The sequence below is a fragment of the Furipterus horrens genome, unplaced genomic scaffold, assembly GCF_987537825.1.
Source record: "Furipterus horrens unplaced genomic scaffold, mFurHor1.1.pri manual_scaffold_4, whole genome shotgun sequence".
Lineage (NCBI taxonomy): Eukaryota > Metazoa > Chordata > Mammalia > Chiroptera > Furipteridae > Furipterus > Furipterus horrens.
Window position 1 is genome coordinate 53,661,844 of NW_028327174.1, and position 22,604 is coordinate 53,684,447.

General features: G+C 48.8%; 1 long non-coding RNA gene across 1 annotated transcript in view; it reads left to right on the forward strand.

The window, feature by feature from the left end:
* The first annotated feature begins 250 nt into the window (after positions 1 to 250).
* Positions 251 to 22,604, forward strand: part of LOC150011858 (uncharacterized) — a 127,188-nt gene continuing 104,834 nt past the window's right edge. Inside the window, exon 1 of the long non-coding RNA XR_016510685.1 lies at positions 251 to 379. This is a non-coding gene — a long non-coding RNA (uncharacterized LOC150011858). The remainder of the gene's footprint in view (positions 380 to 22,604) is intronic.

Genomic DNA, 22,604 nt, shown 5'->3' on the forward strand with positions numbered 1-22,604 from the left:
CTTGTGCCCCCCTACCCCACTCCAGTTCCAGGCACCTACAGGGTGTGCCCCCTCCCTCCCATCAGGTTGGGGGCAGCCTGGGTAGCTTCCCAGCTCTGAGCGCAGAAGCTTGTGGGGTTTCTTCCGAGCGATTGTTTAGTATTCATGGGGCGACGCAATCTCTCCCACATCTGCTTAGCACAGCAAGTCCTGTCATATAACTGTCTCCCGCACTGTCTGTCCATAAAGAATGTCTCGGAATTGGTGTAATTCAGAGAAATTAATGACGACTTTCCGTGGGACGGCTCCCTGGGGGATGATTAACACTTCATCGTCCATCTGATGCGCGAGGCCCAGCGCTCCATCGCGAACATTTGGGCCGTGGCCAGCCGCATTAAAGGTTATTACGGAAAACGCGACCTGCAAACGGGCGGGCGAGAGGCATGATGGACCAGGAGGGGCGGGAGCCGGGGTGGGGGTTGGAATCGGATGGAGACAGCCAAGTCCAATATCAAGTTTCCCAAGGTGTATGCACCTGGGGGTCTGAGGCTGAAGAAGATGAGGTTTCTGTTTCAGCAACTGCAGGACAGGGAGGGTGTTGGGGAGATGCTCACCGCAGGAGTTGGGAAAGAGAAGGGGGTCACTTGCTTTAGGTGGACATATTGTTGATGGAGGCTTTCCCCGTTTTTTAATCCTCACAGAATGATTGGGTGAATTTTATTAACCCCACCTTACAGGTGATGAAACTGAGGCTCAGAGAGGTTGTATAAGGTGACCAAGGTAACACAGCTTAGTAAGAAGAAAAGGCAGGATTTGAACTAAGGCCCTTGACTCCTGAACTCTTCTTGCTATTTCCATTACACAAAAGGTCTCTTTTATGCATCTGCCTCAGCTTCAGACATAGAAGGGGGTATGTGTGCAGGTGGGGGGGGTGACTGATAGCTGCTCAAAAATCTTTGTTGTATGAAGCATTTTTGCAGGTTTTACTTCCATGGTGTGGGCCAGGCTCTTAGAGATTCTCATGGCAGGAAGGGAAATATAGCAAAGCAGTTCCACTTTGGGCCAGGAAACTGGAAAGAGGTTTCTTGTGGGTTTCTGTGTTTCCCCCTGAACATTCTAGTCCAGAATCTAGAGGACTAGGTTCTTGATCCTTAGTTGGAAGAAAGGAATAGGGATGCATGTGTGTGCATGTGTGTACAAGTGTGTGTGATGAGTGTATAAGTTTGTGTATATATGCCTGTCTGTAAATGCATGCTTTTATGAATATGTGCTTTTGTGTGGCATATGTGTGAGAATGTTTGTGATAGATGGGTGTGTGCGTATGGGTGTATTTTGAGGGAATGTGTCTGTGTGAATGAGTGTGTGCATCTGTGTGTTTATCTACTTGTCTGTAGGTGAATGTGCACTTATGTGTATGTGTGTGTGGTATCCCGGGGGGCCTGAAGACTCATAGCTGAAGGTGTCTTTGATTTGATTTACCCAAACCTCTAGCAGGTTCCAGGCTGTGGCATGTAATGGGGCTGAGGTAGAAGGTCAGAAGAGGAAGGCTGTATTTGCTTGGAGCCTGGGGGATTGGGTAGCTTGAGCAGTGGGTGCCTCTGGCCTGCCAGGCACAGGGGGATGGTGTCAAGGTCCCAGTCTGAGGCTGGGTGGAGACTAGGTACTGAGATCTTCCCTTGGGGCTTGCATTGAGATTGCTCATAGGCTCTGCTCTGATTGGGGAGGGCAAAGAGGTGGGCCAGGGTGAGAAAGTGCTCAAACAATGGAGGGGTCATGCCTACTTTCTTCTCTCCCACCTCCCCCAGGTTTTGGGAATGATCTAACTAGTCTGTAATTTCCTACTCTAGTTTCAGCCTATTCTGCCTTAGGGTGGTAAAGTCCCCAGAAATCTTTGTGTGGAAACTTCTGATTCTGGGGGAACCATAATCACAGTGAAAACTTCTCTCTCTAGTTAGCACTACCCAGACCAATGTCCTTGTCTCTTGGAGGCCTCTGATAAATCCATGTATTTATTCTTACTGAACCTTACACAAGCTGAGGCTTTCAGACCCCTTGTGCTGGGAAGTTCTTCTAGAGTCTAACCTCAAATTCTCTTGTTGTACTCTATGCTCATAAGCCCATGCTGAGTTTATGAAATTGGAACCTAGTACCCTTCCCACATGGAAATAGTTTCTTCTGATTAGAGAAGTGATCTGGGGTATAGGAATACGGAGAAAATGTGGGGCTAAAGCCAGGTGGATCACAGATGAGCTGGATCATTTTTGGGGTGGCAGGCAATGATCAACAGGATAGTTTCAGAGAAGGGAGTTCAGACACCATCTGTTCAAACCCTCTTATTTTACAGACAGGAGCCAGAGGCTTCAGAGGGGGCAAGACTCACTTAGGTCCCTGTTCCATGGTGGTCACCTCTGGAAAACCCAGGCCCCAACTTTTGACCTAGGAGTCCTTGTGCCCCATTTGGAGGACCTTAGACTCTGTTCCCAGTCTCTTGGGTGGGGAGAGAAAGGGATCCTTCAGTTAGACTGGGATGCTGCCCCTTTCCTCTTGCTTAAGCCTATAGTGACTTCCAGTTGGGCTACAAGGCCTCTCACCCACTGATACCTGTTCCTTTAACTCCCCATTCTCCCTCTGCAGGACCCTCAATTTGGTCTCTTAGCTCCATCTGGGCAGCTATCCCAGGCAGTCCTCCCTCACCATCTTATAGCCTCATGGTGTGTCCCCAGTCTGAACCATCTTCTCTCCTCCTCTTCCTGCAGACTATCCTCTCAGCCCTTTGCAATATCACCCCATACTCTCCTCTTCTGGGAAGTCTTCCTTGATTAATCTTCCTGGTTCTGGATCCCAAACTTCCTCTTTCTAAACCACTGCCAAGGTTCCTGCAGGTCTCTCCTCATTCTCCTCTCTTCTGTTTCCTAGCTCTGTGCTTTGTCCTTATTCCTCCCTCTCCACTCTCTCACCCACATGGACTGACACCTCTCCAGGCCTGTGTTTTCTCCTTTCTCCCAGGAGCCCTCTCCATGTGCCAGGCAGGCCAGGACTGCAGTAGAGAACTGACTGAACCCTTCCGCATTTTCTATGTTCTGGGAATGCAAAGATAATGGCGTGCAACTGGGTGTCATCCTGAGGAGGGAGGTGGCAGTGTAAGCTGTTCCCTGTCTGTACGCTGATATTTATTTTGGGTTAGGCCTCACCGGCAGCTCCTGGTCTTTCTCCTCCTGGTTGCCTCTGGCCCAGTTAACGAGCCCCTCTCGTCTACTTGTTCTGGAGCCCCTGGGATGCTGGATCTGGTGTGGGGAGTGGCAGGCAGCCCCACTATGATTTCTCAACTTGACCTTTGCACTGCACTTCACTATCTGCTTTCCCATTGGGTCTGTTCAGACTTACATCTCTCAGGCTTCTCCTCCACCTTCCTTTTTCTTCCCCCATCCTAATCCTCACCCAGCCTACCTATCACCCAAAGCCTGAGTTCTTCCAGAAAGCTCCTCCTTTCCTCAGACCCTCGGGGTTGATTCCTACCAGGGGAGGAGGCAGTGGGATGAGTGGAGATCTGGGGGGGTCCTTGCTCTAGTGAGGCACCAGGTCTAGCTCTGGACCAGTCGATGCATTGGCTGCCACCTTGTGGCAGTTATTGAAAACTGCAGGGTTGGGGTCCAAGTGCTGAAAGCAGGACCTTCTGGAAAGGAAGAGGGGAGATGCCTGTACAGGTATGCACCATGAGGGTAGTGGGCCTCAGAGTTCCTAATGGACATTGGAGGTTTTCTCAGGGAGCTTTAGAATGTCTAATTGACAGGGGAGTAGAAATCTGGAAGGCGAGCCAAGTACTACGGACACTTCTAGATGAAAAGATAATTGAAACTCTGTTCTAAAGTCTCAAACCTGCTATTCAAACTCTCCTTCCTAAAAAGGAAACAACCTAAAACTGAAGCAGGAGGACTTGAGGTCTGACCTTCATAAGAACTTCCCAATAAATTCCAAAGTGTATTTGGATGCCACTGCTTCTGACAATTGCACAGCTTTTTAAAAGTCCCTACCCCATACCCAGTGACTTGCTCCACCTTCTCTGGGTTCCCTGGTCCTGTCATGCTCAGCTCACTGGGCCTGTTCAGGAAAAACCCAGGTTCCTTAGCCTTTTCTACCCTAGCCTGTGTTGTGCCTATGACCTAGATGTTAATTTGGGAAGTCCCTGCTGTGGTCTAACTCCAGCTCTTCCTGTAGCACTGGAAATGGAGAAGACCACCATACAGCTGGCAGAGCTGCCAAAGGAAAGATGACCAGAGAGAGACCTGTGAGGAAGATTCAGAGGGAAAGCATTTCTGCCTCAGTTTATCCTCCCATCCTCCTCTCTGCTGTCCCGTTGGATCCTTGCAGATGAGGGGGATGGGACAGAGTGGTTCACTTCACTAGAGAGCTCTCTTAGCTTGGGATTCAGGATTCACAGGTGTTGGGAGCCAGGTGAACCTCTGAGTTCTAATCATGACCCTTGTTATTCTCTTCTGTAGAGTGGGCTTGTGAGGAGGGAATATAGAGCGAGGTGTCTGTCTCCTTCAGCCTGAGTCTTTTCGGTGACTCTAGAGTGCCTTTGAAGCCTTTTTATTTCTGTGCATCCAAATAACAGTTCCTCAGGAGCCCTCCCAATGATATCTCCTCCTCTACCCCATGAGTCCTCTCTCTTCCTCGGAGGGCTTACAGTCACCAAATTCTCCCTGCCTTTTCCCCTCTGCTTCCCCAGCACTGCGTGGAGATCTTGGCTAGGAGCCCCGGCTCTACAGGCTCAGAGCTGTGCCCTGATGCCCTCCCTCTGAGGTGCCATTCCTCCCCTGCCTCATTTGCTGCTGCTGACCTTACTGAGTTAAATTAAAAAGCAATGTTCTGTGTGCAGCTCCAGCCCCATGGAGCTTGACTCTGGGAAGACGAATACAATTACCAGCCCCTCCATCTCCCTCTCATCTGGCTGCTTTATAATTTTTCCCCCCGCTGCCTGTATGCAACATTTATGTTTTTAATAACACCAGAATGGTTTTGACCTTGGGAATTCATAGCAGAATGGGCACCGCGAGAGGCCCCAACGTGATTGGCGTTTGTCTCAGTCCTTTGCAGGGAGAAGGCTCTGTCTGGTGCCTCCTCAATACTAGGGAAGGTGTGGAGAGGCTGGCTGCACCAAGGTCTAGGTGGAAATCTCAAAAGCTAGAGTGGACAAGGAGGCAGATAGGGGAGAGGAAAAAAAAGAGGAGGATTTTGTCATTTCAGGTTTCCCCAAGAGGATGAAAGTCAGATTAAGGTGTTAAGAGGTTGGGATGTTTTTCTCCTCTTGTTTTGTGAGGAAGGAGTCCTTGATGGGGGAACGGCAGAGAGTACATGTGTGTGTGGGCTATTCGGAAAGGGTGATGTGTGGCACACATGTAGGTACACGTTCAGCCCATGGCCTATGAGTTTGCACTTGTGCCCCCTCCCTCAATTGGCTCCATCCCTCCTCAGTTACCTTCATCTCCATCAGTTCTTTAGCTCCAAAGAAAGTGAAAGAAATGAGGACTAAACAGAAGACTGGGGTCATACTCAAAGTAGAACTTTACAGCTGAGGGTAAAGCAAACATGACAGAGCCCTCTGAGGACTTGCAGTTGGATTTTCTTCCTCCTTCTTCCTGCTTTTTCTCCTCTCTCTTCTGTGCTTGCCTCCCTAGGTGACTCAGCATTTGAAGTTAAAGGTAGGTCAATGGTGGCAAGAAGGATCTGGAGGAAGAATAGGTGGGTCAGCAGAGAGGAAGAGGCAAGAAGCATTGTAAGGTCTGGGAGAGAGGACCCCTGGGAAGAGAGAGCTGGGGACCTGGGAGGCCCCTCTCTTCCATCTATACAGGGATGTGGTAAGAGGAAGCAAGGTTAGTGCTTTTCTGTTTTCAGCTTTGAGGAGTTTCTGGAAATACATCGAAAAACAATTTATAAATGAAGAGAAGCTCCTCTTGCAGTTCAGAAAGTAGGAAGAGGGGAGAAAGGGCCATGGGACTCTGAGGGCAGAGGGGTGCGTGTGCCTAAAGATGACGACTCTGTCTCTGTGGTTAACAGTCCCATATGCATCAGATACATATGTAAACATGGGAAAGGGTGTAGCTTTGACCTTGATTTTTTTTAAAACCAAGGGTTGTATGCTGGCTTTCTATTGGGGCCTGAAAAGTATGCTTTTATTTCAGGAGCATCAGCCAGGACAATGGGAAGAACCCTGTATTGAGAATTAAGAAAACTTAGGTTCTAGTTCTGGCTCCACTTATCAACTGGGACCCTATGAAACATCACTTCTTTTTTGAACTTGGGTGTCATTTGCTGTACAACTTAAACGAAAAGCCAAAGGGTCCTTCTGTGCCAGCAACCCCAGTGCTGGGGAACCTGAAAACAAAAGGGGGATGGGATGAGTGATGGCATAACAGGGTCCTAAGAACCTGAGAAGGCATGTCAGTGTAGAGAGCTGCAAAAGAGATTTCATGAATTCGGAAATTCATTCGTTGTTGCTGGAGCAAGACTCCCTGACCTTGGACAGCACAGCCCCATCTCAGACCTCACCCAGGGACAAGGCTGGCTCTGCAGGGAGCATCGTTCTCTACTGCCCTCCTGTGGCCGCCGAGCCCTTTGCAGGTCGCTGTGGAGAAGACTCCTCTCAAGTCTGCAGAACTGTGTCCCTCGCCCCCTCGTGGAAATTTGGTATAGTACAAGAAACCATTTTTGGCCATGCAACCGCATCTCCCCCCCCCCCCGCCCCCCACCCTGCAGCCCCCAAACATTTTCCTAGTTTCTGGAAGCTCTCACAACCTCCCTAATGCTGGGAAGGTCTTACCTCTCTACTATTGCCTTAAATTTTAAGTTCTGCTTTAAAAAAAAAAGCCTCACCCGAGGACGGTTTTCATTGCTTTTAGGAGAGAGAGAGAGAAACAGAGAGAGAAACATTGATGTGACGACAGAGAAACATCGATTGGTTGCCTTCACAGACACTCTTCAACAGGGGATCATACCTGGGTGTGTGCCCTGATCGGGAATCAAACCCATGACCATGAATCTACCAGATGACGTTCTAACCAACTAAGCCACACCAGCCAGGGCTAAGTTCTGCTTTTTTGGGGATATGCGGTGGAGAAAAGGGCTGAGACCAAGTTATTGAACAGAGAGGGCAATTTGTCTTCTTCCTCCTTGGGTTTCATCTCATCTTTGCTTCCTAGGGTTGCCGAAAGTTTTCAAAGAAAGATATCAGGGTCTAGTGACACTCCTGGAGAAAACAGGTTTGAAGCAGAGCGGGAATTACACATCTTCCGTGAATTTGCACTTAAGCTCAGTCCGTCAGCGTCAGCAGGGAGATGGATTGGCAGGAGCCAGGAGGCAAAAGACAGGGATGATGGAGGGAGATGGCAGATATGACAGATGCTGACAGGGCTCATTATTTGCTAGCTCTGGAATCCCCTCCTACCCACCAGGTTGCCCTTGGCCCTCCCTTTCTAGTATTCAATGCTTATTAGTGACTGACTGTCTTTGGGGAGAAACCCAGTGGGCCAAACTGCATTGGGGTGGACAAGGGAGGGGAGATGGAGGGTAGATGATGGAGGAGGAGTTGGGATGACTGGGATTTGGAGCTGGGGTCTGAGGATCACTTGTATGCTTGGAAGGCTGGGCAAAGCAAATTGTCTAGGGGGTAGATATTGCATTGCTGGGGGTGGGTGAGTGGGGGGCATATTTAAAGGAATTGAGTTCCACTGATTTAGGTACTAATTATCAGAGAACTGGTCAAATATGAGCCAGCGATTTATTGGGGCACTTCCTATGTACAAGGGTGATCGGTGCTCTGAGGGGATAAAAGAGGGGCAGGCATATTTCCTGCTCTCTTTCCTATATCATCTTTCCCCTGAACTTGTTGCTCTACATGTACCTGAGGTGTGTAAGGAGCTGCTTGGCAACTCTTCATCCGGGATGCTGAGACAAAGTTTTCAGGCACATTACTGTTCCTCACATGCCTGCCCCCCTCCAGCAAAGCACCCCCAATCCGCCTCCCACCTCTCCTCATTTCTTTTTTTAGTAGAATGTACAAGACATGTGGATACCTGGGTGAGACAGGGGGCCCTCGAGTGCCCTCCCATTATTTTCTGTGGCTCCCAGTGGATAACTGGGGCTGGGGGAGGGGTAAGGCACTCGGCCCTGAGACTGGTAGCAGGCAGGGAGGGGACTAGCATCTGGAGTTGCAGAGAATGTTCGGTGAGGAGGAGAATGCTGCAGTCGGAGCCCGTGCTGCATCCTAATCAGCGCTGCAGAGGCTGCGCCACAGGGCTGTCAATCTTCCACACAAAGGGTCCCCCGCCTGGTCCCCCTCGAAGCCTTCTGCACTGGCCCACCCCCCATAACTGCGGGGGTGCAAAGAGAAAAAGAAGGGGGAAGACAGACACACAGACAGGGACAGAAAGATCCATTAAATTCAAGCCAAGATTGACAAAGTGGGACCAGAAGGCAGAGTCAGGCACAGCACCCTGGAGAATAAAAGGGACTGAGTCACAGTGAAGAAAGACATTAGCAGAGTGGAAAGGGAAGAGACAGAGAAGAGAGAGATCCAGAAGCAAGAGAGAGGACAGAGAGCAGAAAGATTGAAGACAGACACAAAGACAGAAACACCCAGAGGCCAGAGATGATAGAGACAGAGAGGGACTCAGAGATACGAATTGGATCCAGGCTTGGGGGAAAACAGAAAACCATGAGCCCAGAGCCAAAGGCAGCAACCTGGAGCCGGGGCTGAGAAGATACTGAGAGGAGTGTGCACAGAGACAGAGAAGGGAAGGGAAGAAATGTGAGCCAGAGGAGGGTAGGAGGATATAGTGAGAAGGACTAGGTAGAGGTTGCAGAGGGTGGGATGGAGGCTCTGGGTCAAGGGCTCTGTTGGCCTCTCAGGACCTGGGATTCAGGTGGGAGAAGCTCATAAGCGTGTGTGTGTGTGTGTAAGGGGAGCAGGAACACAGAAGTTCCTAGCTCTATTCAAAATGCCAGTCATCTGGTGCTGAACTAGACTTCACACACCCTCCCTCTGCAGTGACTGCTATGGAAGTGGAGGATGGGTAAGAGAACAGAAGGAGATGTTAAGTTAGAGAAGGACTGACATAGGTAAAGAAATGGCAGAGCCCCAACAGAAATCAGAGGGAAAGAAATTTATATTGAAAAAGGGAGGAGAGAAATCAACAGAAGACAGAGAAAGAGGTGGAGAAAGAAATATGATGGAAGAGTATGTGGACAAAAGGCAGAAAGGCAGGGAGATGGAGGGAGCCTCTATCTGCAGGAGGGAGAGAGGGGCATGGAAGGAGAGCCAGCTGTTGAGACTAAGAGGAAAAGGAGTGGGGGGAGCAGGCAGGGCACCTATCTCTCCAAAGAGGTTGGACTGGGAATAAAATAACCCTGTGGTGGGTTGGGGAGGCAATCAATGAGTGGATTTTTAGGGTGATCTTGCCTCCCCACCTCTCCACAAAAAGCTATTCCACAGCATGCCATCTTCTTCAAAGTAGCACTTTCAAGGGGTGGTGCAATTGCTCAGGCCATTCCTGACATTCCTCTTTGGGGATCACCAACAACGTAGGCTGCGGTATAACTCTGAGCATCCTCACCAGAGGCCCATTTTTATCCTTTAGAGTGGATCTAATTTTTTGAAAACAGCCAAGTTTTCTCCTGGACCCAGTCAGAAAGCAGTATTTCTAGTTAAGAGCAAGGTGAATACAGCGGAGGGTGTGCCCTCCCCTAAAGTGGCTCTGAAAGGTCATTTTGAAGGAGATACTTGGAGGCTGTGACAGAAGGAGACTTTTCTAGTGGCTGCTTGAGGCCCAGTTTCATTTTTCTATCTGTGTGAAAACTAGGTAGTAGTGTTCCCAGGAGCATCCCAGCCTGGTGCTGGAGGGGTGAGGCCTGAGATTTGATGGAAATAATCTGTCAAGTGGTCCCGCCCTTTGGGAGTTTACAGTCCCCCTCTCTGCCAACATAATATGCAAAGTAACCTGGTGACACCAAAGCACAGATCAACCTGCGCAAATGACCAGGGCAAATTCAGAGTCAGAGCCAGGTTAGTTCATCTGGGAAGGCTGCCTGGAGGGGAGTTCTGAGTGGGGTGTGGCAGGAGAAATGCAACAGGGCATGGGATGGGGTAGGAGAGGAAGAGTACCTCCCGTGATGGTTCTGAGGCAGGGAATAGCTTTGTTTGATTGGCGTAAAGAATTGGACTGGGGAACCATCATGAAACAGAATGGAGAGCATACATTTTGAAGGCTAGTCTGAATGATCTGAATTTGCTCCCAGAGGAACTGGGGCCCACTGGAGGGTACCCTGACATGTGTCTGGCAGTGATGTGTAGGCACAATTGTCTGGAGAAGTGTGTACCCAATTTTACATGTCTTCTGTGTATGTGCGTGGGGAGAGGCATGTACATCCAGGTGGCTTTGGGCCATGTGGCTTTGTGCCCCAGGCTCTTGTCTTTCCATCTATGTGTGATTGGCATGTCGTTATGAGCGCATTTGTTCATTTGTGTGTTTCTATGTGATCATGTGTGAATATTATCTCGATTGCTTTCTGTCCATTTTATTTCAGTACATGCAGTGGAGGGCAGCGCATGTGCATGAGTGTGTGTTGTGTGTGTGCGTGCATGCCTGTGTCTGCAGGAGGAGTGGGGCCAGCGGGAAGCCCTGGCTGCCCAAGCATCACCGTCTGTCTCTCTCCCTCCGATGGCTCCATCTGCCTTTACTGAGGTCGTGACAAGGAGGCAAACAGCAAAGCGGGGAACTGCTACGTCCAGAGAGACCAGAAACATCGTAAGGCATGCTCAGACTCTCCCTGTGAGGGAGAAACCAAGGGACCCACCAACAGACAGATGCAGAGTCCTGCACGCACAGGCTGCTTCTGGGACTCGCTCCCCGGAGCAGGTGCATAAACACTCTCAGGCACATACAGGCCTACCACGCACAGAACACACACCCTTGCTCATGACCTCCCTCCTCACCCCTCCTCCGAGCCCTGTGGCCCTGCACTCCATCACCTCCAAACGCTTGCCAGAGTTTGAGGCCATGAGGCTGGGGGCGCTCACTCCGACCTAGGCACCAATCACTGGATGTCCGCTCCTCGGGCGGTGGGTTATGTGTGTGTGTGTGTGTGCCCCTTCCTTCACTCCTTCCCCAGTCCCGCCACCGCCGCCCCCCCCTTCCTGCCCGCAGTTTCTGAAATCGCCTGGCGGCCGAGAATTCATTAGCGGGGGGCGGATGTAAACGCAGCACGGTGGAACGTTTTAATTAGGCCTGAACAATAAACAAGCTAAACGAGGCGCGCAGGACTCCCTGGCGGGCCCTCAGCCTCCTCCGCGCGGCGCGGACTCATTATGGCTGCAGCCAATTTCATGGCAGCGCCCGGCGCGGGCAGGGCCGGGGAGGGCGGGGGCGCGCTCGGGGGCTGCGGGGCGCCGAGCGGGGGCGTGCGGGAGAGGGCTGCGCCACGGGGCGCGGGGCTGCTGGGCTAGAGCCCGCCCCGCCGGGGGCACAGCTTCCCCGCTTTCCACCATCCATCTGCCTTTCTCAGTGTCCTTGAGATGAAGGTTCCTCCCCACACACCAGGCGAACGGTGTGAGCGTCCTTCTTTTTCGGGTCTCTCACTCTTCCTTATTTGCTCCCCCGCCCGGCCCCCGTCTCCCCCTCCCCCATCTCCCCCTCCTTCCTCCCCTCTCGCCCTCTCTCACTGCGGCGGACACCAGCTCCTGCTCTCTGCCTCTAACCCTGGCTTCCTCTTTTTGCCGCAGTCTCCATTGTCTCTCGCACTGGGTCTCTCCTCTCGCGTTTCACACTTTCGCCTGGACTTGAGCTTTCCTCCCGGTGCCGCCGCCATCCATCGTACACTCCTCCGCCGCGTGGCTGCCCTTGAGCTCTGTCTATCCCCCACCCTGGCCGCCCCCTCCGTGTTGTCCTTCAGCTCTCCTGCGCTCTGCCCGCGGCTGCAGCAGTATCCCAGTATCCATCCATCTCTGGTTCTGTCGGGGTTCTTTCCCTGACTGGCCCTCTACCCCTAGGTTTCAGGTGTGGTCGCTGGGCATTGCCCCCACTCCCTACCAAATGGGGCCCTTCTGGCTGGTGTCAGAGTTTGAGTTTGCCTTCTGTTTGTGAAGCTGCAGGCATTGCTTGTTTTTTCCTGGTGTCTGCCAGGACTTTCCTGGTTGTGGGTGACAGTGAATAAGCAGGGAGTTCAGGACTCAGTGTGAATCCCAGCCCTGTCCTCATCGTGTAGGTAGCCTCTTAACCTGCCTGGGCTTACTAACCTGTAAGATGTGGGAAATAATTTTAGGTGCTGCAGGGGACTTGAGAGAATTAGAGATGTGATTACCAATGTAACATAGTTGGCACATGGTATGTACTCAATATATTATTATTTGCCCTTCCTCAGTCTGCTCCCCTGTCTTCTTAGCCCGGAAAAAAAAAATGTTTTGAGGAGAGAAGAATCAAAGTTATAGACTTTATATAGACCAAAACCAATTGAAGATAGGGCATTTCATATGGTTCAACCTAACAAATGCTCTGAGCTCTAAGCACAGGAAATGTCCGTGAGTACCGACAAGAAAGGAGGATGAGGACTGGGTTGAACAACAGGACACAGGAAACATGCGGACTGGTGCCCTGGACTGAGCAAATTCAAGGCCAGGGAGTATGGAGGCAGGTGGAAAGTCCAATCTGCTGTATTTCTGCTGCAGCACCAACAGCCCCCGCAGCCTGTGTGTGCTGGGAGGCTGCAGTGAGTCTGGGAGTCTGCTCCCCTAATAATCTCATTTTAAAGCTAAAAACAAAACAAACAAAAAAACCCTTCAGATATATGAATTTCCCCTTCCACTTTCAGAAGGTAATGTATTACTTTCCCATCTCACGGATGAGGCTTAGACAAGTTAACTAAGGTCTCCTGGGCAGAACATGCTGAAAAGGGTATGAGTCAGGTCTATTGCCCTTTGGGGTATAACCTCTCCCTCACACAAGTAGGTCCCAAGCCTGGCTGATTCCCAGGGCAGAACTTACAGAAGCTGGCGCCAGAACACAGGAATTTGATTCCTTGCTCTGCCACTTACCAGCTCTGTGACCTGAAGCAAGTTATTTAACCCCTCTGTGCCTTAGCTTTATTATCTATAAAATGGCAATACCAATACCAACTTCTGTGGCTTGTTATTCAGGATAAAATGAGATTTATGCAAAAGAACTGTGTACAGCCGTAAAGATGTATAAATTTAAATGTATTAAGCATTTTAAATCATCCTCATCGCTTACTTCTTCCCAGCTTATTCTCTCCATACCAGCTGTGCACATCAGCTTCCTGCTTCCCAAGCCCTTTGTACCCTCCAGCCTTGAAACCTGGCCTTTACTTCCCTCCAGTCTTGCTTTATACTCTCAATCTCTATTCCCACTCTCCTTTCCATGGGTCCCTCAACACTTGAAGGATTGGGCTACACCCTTTTAACTTAACATGCATTTTTTTGCTCTGTCTGGGTTTCTTGTCTGGTGTATCTCTCTTCTCACATCAGAGAGCAGGCCCCTGTCTTCTCCTCCCCTTTGACTTTTCCCTCTCCCAGGATTGGGTTCACAGGGTGAATCCAAAGAATGGACATTGAGAGGTGCAGAGATGTTGAGATAAAACAGAAGAGGGAGAACTGGGGGACAGGATACCAGGCTAGGGAGCTGCATATGGGGCTCTGCCCACAGGCTGTGTAATCCTTCTGCAGCATGTTTGCTGTGACCTGGGGAGGGAAATAATCATCTCCCTCCTGGAGCTGAGGGTTAGAGGGGAATTACTTTCTTAATGTTTAGAGAGAATGTATTTTGCCCCATGATATGGGAGATGTCATCTGGAGGTCAATCCCACATGAAAAGAAATAGCAGTCGAGAGAGGGCTTTCCCATTCCTTTTTGGTGTGTGCGTGTGCTTCTCATTTGTTCTAGCATTTACCAAGACCAACTCTAAGGAAATCCTTTCCAAAAGGTACCAAATTCCTTTTGCTGAAGTTAAGCCCATCTCTTTAGTGAGGTATTTTCTAAAGTCCAGGATCTGGTTCAATGTCTTTCATAAAAAATGTGTGTGTGTGTGTGTGTGTGTGTGTGTGTGTATGTGGGGGGAGGGAGAAGGTAAAGGGTAGCATGCAGAGAAGAAGTGTAATTACCCAGCTCCTGGCTTTAATTACATGTAATCCCTGGACATTCTGAATGTTATTAAACTCCTAAGTGTCCATCGGGTGGGATGGACCTGGTGGATTTTGTTCCCTGATCTTCTCTGCAGGGCTTCTCTAGAGGGTTTCCTCTCCACCCTCTCCCCATCCCAGCCTTTGGCTACATACCATTTCTCCAGGCTACAGGTGGCGCTATAAATCAGCTCTCCCAGAAGGGAAGCCGTCAACTGTCCACTCCAGCGTACCCCCTGGCTCTTTATCTTTCCTAAGATCCTCTGGTTCCTTCTCTTCCCTAACACTGCTTTTTTTGATAACCCACTTAGCTGTTTTTGGGGGAGGGGCTCTTTCTGCAAGGGGCCCCCTCTCCTCCTAAGTGGCTTACTAATTACAAACAGAGAAAGCCTGGTCTGTGTGGTTAGTCTGTCCCCAGCTCTCTGGGTTGGTGAGGGGGCCAGGAGCTGGGGGATTTGAAGTGCAATTTCCTGTACCTTTTTCATTTCCTGCTGGGGGTTGTGGAGAGCAATAAGCAAGGTGGGTGGCAAGGGCCAGCAGGCCTGGGCAGATGGGGGATGGGCTGGGGGAAACATCCCTCCATACACTCTTGGGCCATCTCCCCTCTTTCAGGTCTGAAGGTGAGTTCCTCGCGCTGGGGCACTTGATAAATCAGTATCTGGCACTCATTCCAATCTCCCTCTTACCTCTTGAGGTAAAGAAACTGAGTAGAGAGGACTAGGAGCCCATTCAGGTCTAATTATTAGAATAAAAAATGAAAGGATAGGAAGAAATCTTAGAAATCCTTTGGATCCCCTGAGGTTACAGATGAAGGACACTGAGGCCTTGGAGAGGGCCTAACCTGCCCAAGGTCACATATGTAGTGGTGGGCTGGTGTGACTGGGATTTACCTGACTCTCATGATTCTGCTCAGTACTCTCTTCAGTCAGAGTGGGCTGTGGGTTGGTGATGTGTCTGCGCCTGTGCGTGGGGGTGGTGGTGGGATGAGATGGGATAAGGGGTAGGGGCGTATGGGGAAGTATCTGAACAGCTAGGGGTCCAGGTCCTGGAGTATTCACCATTTGGTGGGCCTTGTAGATGAGCAGAGGGAAGTCAAACCTTGGGGAGGTCCTTATGAGTTGATCTAGGAGACACACTTGTGAATAAAAAGAAGAGAGTGAGGCACCATGGCTCTTGGAAACTATTAGACCCACATCTCTTCCTCTCTCCAGAGGTGGATGGGGTGGGGGAGGGGGCACGATAGAGGACAAAGGAGCCAATTATTGAGTGAGTGGATTAATTGATTAATTGTCCAGAAGTTTCCAATGCTCCCCCAACAATGACATCCCCTCCCCCCGACCCCAGTCAGGCATGGCCTCGGTTGAACTGGATTATTAATTAGGGCTTGAAGTCATTTAACGATGATTTCATTATCGACGTGCTGTCTGTCTCAGGCTGGGCCGGGTTGCCAAGGCGACTCTGATCGATTACCTTCTGGTCTCCTTCGAGTCTGCGGGCTCCTTCCTCTCCGGAGCCTGGCTGTTGGCGAGCACTCCCTAGCGGCCTCCTATGGTACTGCAGAACTTCTCAGCTTTTTGTGACCTAGTCAAAGAATTAGACCTGTCTTGGAGCCTGGGCTGCCCAATCTTGCTCTCTATTCCAGATGTACTGACCTACTTAGCTGTTGCTAGGGCCCCGGGGGATTGGGTATTCCTTTCCCCTGGTTTATGAAGTCCCTCTGATCCTGCCCCAGGTGGCTGTTCACCCGGACCCCTTCAAGATGGGTATAGGAAGAGGTAAAAGACCACAGTTGTTGCCCTGAGTTTAGCTATGGGAGGCCCAAATAGTCTGTGATAAGGTTATTCTTGCTCTAGCAGTTATATCTGGCCTCTGGGACTTTAAATGTGACTGCCAGGGAAGTGGGTGGGGAGAACAATTGCCCTTTAGATTGCTTCAGTCAGTGTTCTTAGGGTCTTCCCTGGCCCTCAGGGTTGCTAGGGAAGCTAGTCTTTGCAGAGCTCAGCTACTCCCTCAGCCTCAAAAAGCCTGGGGAAAAAAGGCAGGGTCCAGCTTGCCATACTATCTTAGATCTTCAGAAACTTGCCTGGTTATTCAATCACTGGTCCCTTTAAACCTAGATTCACATATGTACACTGGCCTCAGGATCTCTATTTTTTGCCTCAGTTTCTTCTTTTATGGTTTTCATGTATGTATTTTGGGGGCCTGTTAGTGGAGAGTTGCTTGAAGGCATTGATCTCAGGGTGTCTAAATTGTTGACCTCAAAGTAATAGTCACTAGTATTTTATTTTGGGTATATTCTGTATACTGCTTATTTAGCTCTCAAACACAGACATACTCCCAGTCATTATCTTTCCTTACTCTTCTCCATGTGATCCCTAACCAAAGCCTGTCACCAGTGCTTCCTCCAGAATTTGCCTCCCTTGCTTGCCTGCCTACCCTCTGTTCCTCTTTCTCCTCTGCTCCAGCTCCTCCCTGCGCTGGCCGTGCCAGGCTGCATTAGCTCTGAAAAATTTAGGGCTGAGCTTCAGGCCTCTTGATTTCAGCATTTTGGGGACAGAGTAGGGGAGACAGGTTGGGTTTTTATATCCATGTATGAGTCTCTTGAGATCCCCCAGGTTGGCACTGGGAGAGAGCCTGGGGGCAGCTATGGCAGCAGGTTTACCCTATCAGCTTTCTGGGCACATCCACCATGGAGCAGCACCTGAGAGGGGAACGGGCTCAGCAGCGAGCCGAGCCGGAGTGAGATTGAAGAGGATCATAAAGAAAATATATATCCCCTCCCTGGCCTCGCTCCCTCCTCCTGCTCTACACTTGCCTTCTTCTCTTTGTCTTGCTCCCTCCCCCCTCCTCACTGCGTCCCTGTTTTCTTTGTTCCTTCTTTGCCTCCTTCAACTTCATCTCCGTCAGGCAGATCTGTCTGTCTGTCAGTCAGTCTGCCTGACTCCAGATATTTTTTGGTCTGAGTTTTTGTAGAACTATACCTGCCATCCATCAGTTGCTTTCTCTTCCTCCTTCCTCCCCTCCCTCAGTCTCAGAGAGTCTCATACCACTATATCTTTATGAGTTTCATCGTGTGTACCTTTTAGTCTCTTTTCCCATCTCCTCCCATCTGTCTCCTTTTGCTGCCTCCCCTCTCACTGTTCCCAGCTCTCTACCTCCCTTCCATCTCTCTTTTCTGCCACTCTTATCTCTGTCTCTTTCAGCCTCTTCCCCTGTGTCTGGCTCACACCCTTGCCAGCCTCTCCTTGTCCCTCCTCCCACCCCTCAAGGTTTAGATACTTCATGTGAAATCACCTGGATGAGCTCCAATTTTCAGGTCTCCCCCATTCTGTACCCCCTTCTCCAAGAGAGATTTATGGCACCAACTCTGCATCCTCTGCATTCCCCCTAGCACTGGACCAGTTCTTTTCATTACCTGGTGATTATCTGGGGGCCCTGGCATGTCCCTTGGCCTCCCACCCCTACCCAGCAGGCAATGAATAGCATAGGGAGAAAGGGGAAGGGATTGCTCTTGGGGCCAGATGCAAGGACATGGAGACCCTCCCCCTACACCTGCCATTCTTTCCCTCAAGCAGATGCACATCTGGGAAAACCCCAGCTTGAGGCAGGGGAAGACAGACTAGGACTGTTGGAACAGACATAAATCAAACACCCAGATGCCCTCCCATACTGTTCTGTCATTACAGCCATCATTCCAATTCCTGCCTGTCACCTTTGCCTCTAGGAATTTGGTTCTGTGGTCTTGGCTGGGGGCACTCATCTAATACCCAGCCTAGTGCTAGAACAAAGGAGGCATGCCCACACCTTTTGGAGATAAATTAGGGCAGGTTCAATGTGATTTTTAGGTTTTCCTTAGTTGGAGGTTCTTTCTGAGATCTGGAGCAATTCTTCTGCTTTAATTTCAATGCTCTACCTTAGTATTGTTCATATTGACACTACATCTTCAGGGTCCTGCCTCTATCTACCCTTCTCTTCCCCTCCCTCCCACCTTCACCCCAGTCGTGTCCACACCTGAATAGGGGTTTATAGAAATAGTGGCACTATCAAGTAAAGGCAGTAGTGCCCCCTTTCCTTGAGGTCAATTGCTTCTTGGGCTGATCAGTTTTCCATTCAGCCCTCGGTCTCTAAGTAGGTCCCACCTTCTCCATCCCTGACAGTTCACAGACTTGCCACTGTTTGAAGATTAACATTCTGAGTTGGAGGAAGCACCTTCCTTTGAGCACTGTTTCAGAGTCCTGGAAGCCCTACCTTTTGAATGTCTAGAGCAGGAAGCTCTCGAGGCAGGGGCTATATCTTCTTCATCTTTACATCCTCCAGCACAATGCATATTCAGTTAGAATATGTTATGAACGCTGAATAACTGTCTCAGGAAAATCCCTTGTGGTGAAGCTTAAACTAGTTCCCCTTTAGTTTTATCTCTGGAGTGATGGGAAACGTGGCTGAGGGGCTAGGATGGATGGGTGATGTTGGGAGAGGTTGGCGATATGTGTGTGTGTCGCTTCTATCTTTGTTTGAAGGACTCCTGAGTGGAGATTCTTCTGCAGAATTAGGGACGGACTGCCAAATCGCTACAAGTAGGGCTCCACCCCTTCTCCAGACTCTCCTCCAGCCAATCGAGACTCTGAAAAGCGCGTTTACGTCTAAGTCCACATCCTGTTGCCAGTCTCCAACCCAGCTGCATTTAAGCCCCTCCTCGCTCAGACAGGGCCTCCTCGCCGGGCTTCCATTGCCCACCTATAGCTGCAATCCTGGATTCCTGGCTAAGCCATCTCACTCACATTTGCTCATCCCTTCCCAAAGCCCCGCCTCCTTGGGGCCGCCTCCCTGGGACCCTGCCCCGATTCCTGGTGCAGGTTGGTCAAGCCCCTTAGCTGTCCCTGTTTGGCTTACATTTTTCTTCCCAGGTCTTTCTCCTTTGAGATAGAAAAGACCATGGGTAGGTTATAGGCTGGGTAAGAAAACAGAGCCAGAGAGGAAGGCTGGGCCCGAAGTCCTGCTGGCTCTAGAAGCCCCAAGCGGTTTGAGCAAAGGGGTTCCATGGCTCCAGGGCAGGACTTCGGATGGAACTTGCAGGCCCCAGGCCTTGCGAGATTGGGGAGGCTTCGCGAGGCTATACTCCATTCTTCTCCCAACCAGAAAGTCCTCAGCAGAGCTGGTCCTAGGAAATGAGTTAGGGGAGGTTTTTCCTGGGCCTCTCTCCTCCAGCGTCCTTCCCTCCTCTCTGTCGTGCCCTACATCCTGGCCTTTCCTTTCTGGCCTGCTGCAGAGCTTGCTTTGTTCATCTCTGTCTTTCTCACAGGGCCCAGTACATACTATGCTTAGACGTGTTCTTTGAATGAATGAAATTCTTCCACCTGGGTCTGCTGCTTCCTTCCTATTTGCCTTCCGTTATCACTTATGATTCTGGAAGTATCTGTATCTTCTTAGCGAGGGCATTGCTGGGAACTTTGCCGAATTCCAGCTCCAGTTCCATAAGGTAGTCCACAATAATGAGGAAGGATCTGAGGATCTTCTTGCTAGATGCTCAAGGAGCTAGATTTGCATTTTTACAACTGCTGAAGGTAGTTTCTCTGCCTTTCTTATCAAAATTAAAAAGACTGTGGTGGGGATTATGTACCAGGTCAGGCTGTAGGAGGAAAGATTACAAAGTTCCTTTGGGGGTGTGGCTGCCTAGTGGTCTTTAAATCACTGTATGGAGGCTTTTCTGAGGGCCCAAGTATATCATAAATGAACCAGTGCTTAATAAACCTTGAAACTTGATGGCTCTGTTCTCTCTTGGAATCTATCAAATTTATGTACATGATAGGCATATTTATTGATTGATAAATGTTAGGAGGAGAAGCCTGAAATAGGTCTGGCTTCCTGGGTCTCAAAGAGGCAATTTGCTGCTATCACAAAATATGTTTGCAACTCTTAATTTCTAAAGCCTGTGGAGTCTTAAACTGTCCCATACCCTCCCCCCACCACAAACACACACTTTGGGCAATACCCCCACACCAGAAGCTCAGACAACACTTATCTATGCATGACACTTGTTTTGTTGGTTATATGTGACAAATATTTAATTCTATGTTGTCTTTCTCGTCTCCAGCAGCTCTTGGGCAACTTCTCTCTTTTATCAATTAACATGTGATGTGTGTCTCCAGAAGGTAGACTCTTTTTTAAAAAAAATCTTTGCCCAAGGATATATTCACTGACTCCAGAGAGAGAGGAAGGGAGAGAGAGAGAGAGAAACATTGATGCACTGTGTCCCGAAGATGCCCTGACCAGGGATTGAACTCACAACCTAGGTATGTGTCCTGACTGTGGATTGAACCCACAACCTTTTGGTGTATGGAGTGACACTGACCAACTGAGCAGCCTGGTTAGGGCTAGACTCGTTTTAACCTTAGTTTAGGCAAAAATAATTTCCTCTGAAGAGTATATTCTAAATTAATAAAATAATGTTTGGATTACAGCAGTCCCTCTCTATATCGCGGTTCACTTATTGCGGCCTCACTGTATTGTGGGATTTTTAAAAACATTATATTTAATTATTTATCGTGACTGTTTTGCTGTATCACAGAATTTTGCCATACTGTATACGTATGTTGTTAAAGTTACATAGGTTTTAGAGTGTATAATATGTTTAAGAACATAAGTAGTGTTTATAAAAGTGTGAAAAAGGTTAATAAGGGAGTGGGAAAGGTTAATGAGGGACTGGGAATGGTTTCTTAAGTGTGTGGGAAGGGTTTATAAAGCCTTAAAATGTATATAAATACTAAAATAAATGTAAGGTTCCTACTTTGCAGATTTTCACCTATTGTGGGTGGTCTGGAATGTAATACCCATGATAAGTGAGGGAATACTGTATATTCTTTTGGTTTATCCTTGTCCCTTTTTTTTTTTTTTTTTTTTTTTTTTTTACTATTTAAGAAATCATGAGGCAGATTGGGGATTAGAAAGAACCAGGGCACAATAATAAAGAGTGACCCTTAAAAATCATGGTGCCAGAGGCTCTTTGTTGTAGATTATGATGTATGAGCTAGAGGTGAAACAGGTAGATCTTGGTGGAGAAGTCCTATTGATCTATTTTTGGATAAGAACTCAGGACATTGAGGCATGATACAACTTTTATATGATGCAGATAATCTAGTGTCTTTCCTAAAACAAAACAAAAATTAATTTTCCAAGGGAGATGGTGGGTATGTGGAGAAGATACCTAGGACTTTGAGAGAAACTAAGCAAAGTCTGGCAAGAGAGAACAGAGAAGAAGAGAGATAGTCAGCTACTTACATGGGAGGACAGAAGGACACATTTAAAGATATGAAGGGAGATATCCAGAGAGACAGTCGACATTCCCTAAGCCATCTTGTGTGCAGTGCATTATCATGGGTGTTGGGAGGAGGTACACGGAAGAAGGGGCCACAAAGCTCTGACCACTCACAGCTGCTAGTCTAAAAGTAGAGAGAAGATGTGATGGAAGGGACCAGTAAGTGGATTTCTAGATGCTATGTTTAGAAGGATTTGGGGGTAAAAAACAGAACCAAAGCTGTTCAGCAAGGCTTCTTGAAAAAAGAAGAGTGCTCATTGTAGACAAAAGCTATCCTGTGTTACAATTGTAGATTGTAAAATAAAGTGGACAGGCAGACGGATTCCTTCTACTGTTTTCTCTTTAGTACTTTTATTGGTTCTGGGTGGATAGGATGTGAGGTTGAGAAAAGTGGAGTAGAGAATCACAGGGGAGAAAGAGAGAAGAAATTGATTTTCACTGTTGACATCGATGTATTACATCACTTTTGAATCCCTTAATTTTATGCTTTTACTTGCTTTTCCCAGCTCTCTTTCTAATTCCTGTTTGGAAAGTTTATTTTTGATTCTTTCTGGTAGCCCATGTAGTTTCTGAAGAGCTCTATGAGCAGAAGTTTTGGCTTCTGCTTTCTGATTTGTCAAGCTGATAGTCTTATTTTGGTATAATAGAAATGTTAAGAATTTCCAAAGCTGAATCCTGACAGAAATTAACCTGTGAATGTGTCAAATGAAGAATGTTGGATTTGGCTCTACTTGTCTTCTCAGAAGTTATCCCAGAGGGATTAAGAAAAGCTGCCTTGTTCACAACTGTCCTAGAATGATTCTAGACGATATGGAGTATATATAGGCTTCAGAGAAGCCCTGGATTTCCGATTGTTTACCCAAATAATGGTGTAGTGTAGTGTCTGCATGTAGTATCAACTCCTTAAAAATTGAGGGAAGGAAGCAAAAATTTTTTGTTCCACATCTGTATGGATTTTGGTGTACATTTGGGTGGGTGGATTTTGTCTACATCATCTTGGTACATTTGGTCTAGAGTGCTTTAGTCTACATGGGATGGGTTTTCACTGACTTGGAATTTAGATTTTGCCAGACCAGGATGGGATTTGAGAGGTTCAGTACTGGGGGCGGTAGGGCAGGTAGATGAGTTA